General features: G+C 35.0%; 2 non-coding genes across 2 annotated transcripts; both read right to left on the bottom strand.

Moving 5' to 3' along the window:
- Positions 1–504: 504 nt before the first annotated feature.
- On the bottom strand, positions 505–623 carry LOC145677214 (5S ribosomal RNA). Its single transcript, XR_014129691.1, has one exon. It is a non-coding gene; the product is annotated as a 5S ribosomal RNA (ribosomal RNA).
- Positions 624–800: 177 nt separating this feature from the next.
- Positions 801–919, bottom strand: LOC145677216 (5S ribosomal RNA). Its single transcript, XR_014129693.1, has one exon. It is a non-coding gene; the product is annotated as a 5S ribosomal RNA (ribosomal RNA).
- Between the last annotated feature and the right edge of the window lie 1445 nt (positions 920–2364).

The following is a 2364-nucleotide window of genomic DNA, read 5'->3' as shown; positions in this document are numbered from 1 at the left end:
AAGGCTGTTACCAAGTACACAAGCTCTAAGTAAAAATCTTCTTCAAGATTTTTCATTTCAAACGGTCCTTGTCAGGACCAACACATTATTCGAAAGAGTTAAATCACGAAATTTGCTTCATTCTGTTATGTAGAAACACGTTGAAATCCAATTTCTATATGCTGTTAGTAAAAAAGTAAAGCACATAGCGGAGATGTGTCGTGCTTGTATACGAAAGGCATTTACTCGCCGGAGATCTACACTTAGTCATAATAATTTACTTTTAAAAAGTGGTAATACATTCCGTGTTAAGTATAGTAGTAGGTGCACACGGATCGGAAATCAGGTTATTTTAATGTGCCGTGCAAATAAACAGGCTGTTAGTGTAAGAAATAGTGGGTATAACGCTTAGAATATCGATTAATCGCTATGAAATAATGTTGATAAATTATCTCTTGAAAGTACTATAAAATTAATGTTTCTAGTATTTTCGTACTTGAAGGATAATGAAATTTGAAAAAGAGATGCCAACAGCACCTGGTGTTCCCAGGCGGTCACCCATCCAAGTACTGACCAGGCCCGATGCTGCTTGACTTCGGTGATCGGACGAGAACCGGTATATTCAGCATGGTATGGCCGTTGGCGAATGCATATGGCTTCGAGTGAGTTATTGTAGCTACGTAGGTTTGTCGGTGAATACTCAAAAAGACCAGCGCGTGGAAAGCGTTGCTAATTGTTTTAAGTAATGCATGATTACGAAATTATCGTGGTGAACGATGTGAGAATATTCGTCTTTGTGAAAAACAAAATTAGAAAAAGTATACCAACAGCACCTGGTGTTCCCAGGCGGTCACCCATCCAAGTACTGACCAGGCCCGATGCTGCTTGACTTCGGTGATCGGACGAGAACCGGTATATTCAGCATGGTATGGCCGTTGGCAACTACCTTTTCTTCAATGTCCTGTTAAGGAAGTATGTTTTAAGTAAGAATTGACATTATTAACTATAAAGGCAAGCATATTAACGTCGTTAACATTACTTGGAATATACTAATATTCGAATAAATATTTGAATGTTCGAATGATGAGTGATTCGGATGTTCATAGTGCCACTGTGTCCTATCGAGTTTACTATCACGAACCACGTATGAAATTGTATATAAATAAATAAAAATAAATCCTTTATTAAGTATTGATTACAGGAAAAAGGCAAACTTACATTCTTTAATGTACACAATGAAATGTATGAAAGATATTTTTAAGATATGTTTCACTTACCCTTTATAACGCAAGGTAGTTTTCAGTGTAGCATTCTCTTCAGCTGCGAGATAACGTAAGGCAGATGATCATTCAGTCGTGAAGCACTAAAATGTAATATACATTTTAACTATTATCGATAAGAATTATTTACTGCAGGGATGCAAATAAAGTGAGGCAAATTAGTAAATAAAAACCGATACTGTAACTGATAATATAATTAGTTGTATCTGTATTAGTTGTATATACAGTAATCGCACGATTATCCGCGGAGTTGGATGTTGGCATAATCGCGCATAATCAGCAGTATGAGCAGAAAAGGGAAATGAAATGAAATATTTAGATTTACGTCGCATACTTATACCGGTTACGCTAAAGGAGACGGTGATGATGAGTACTGAATGAAGAAAGTGGGAGGAAACGGGAGAAACCCGAGAAAACCCATGAGCACGGTCTTTATGCACGACAAAGTTCACACGGCACGAGCTGGGATTGAATCAGGGACCCCAAGCACCGGAGGCCAAAAAACGGACAAAAAGTCTTTCGTGCAACTTTCGTTTTCGGTAAAAAGTTTACACATAATTTAGAAAGAGTAGTTTTCTGGTCTTTTTATTTCACAAGTTGGTTCATGTCTATATTTTTTACATGCATAAAAAATTTTTCAACTCCCTTGCTTATTTCCTGTTAAAGACCTCTACCTCTGATTGTATTTTTTGCACATATTCTTATTGTTTTCAGACAACATTTCTAAAAGCGTAATTTATCGTCAGCAAGAAAAGAAAAGGAAAGCCTCGGATAGTGGAATGTGTACTGTATATATATATATATATATATATATATATATATATATATATATACGTATTAGTATATAGTTTTATTTTATACGTCTCCTATTATTACACAATGTGCAGATATTGTCAAAGCGCAAGTAAATATGTATAACTCCCCGTTCTGCACTTAATAACTTGAAAGAAGTTCGGGGAAGGTAGTGTAACAGAAAGTGCAAACAGAAATGAGGGTTTAAAGGCATTTAATATTATTCCGTAGTAGTATGATTTTTTGTAAAAAAAAAAATATATATATATATATATATATATATATATCTAAACATACATATTCAATGATATAG

Source organism: Thermobia domestica, unplaced genomic scaffold (genome assembly GCF_964235325.1).
Source record: "Thermobia domestica unplaced genomic scaffold, izTheDome1.hap1.1 HAP1_SCAFFOLD_698, whole genome shotgun sequence".
In the NCBI taxonomy this organism is placed as follows: Eukaryota; Metazoa; Arthropoda; class Insecta; order Zygentoma; family Lepismatidae; genus Thermobia; species Thermobia domestica.
This window is presented reverse-complemented; position numbering and strand designations above follow the sequence as displayed.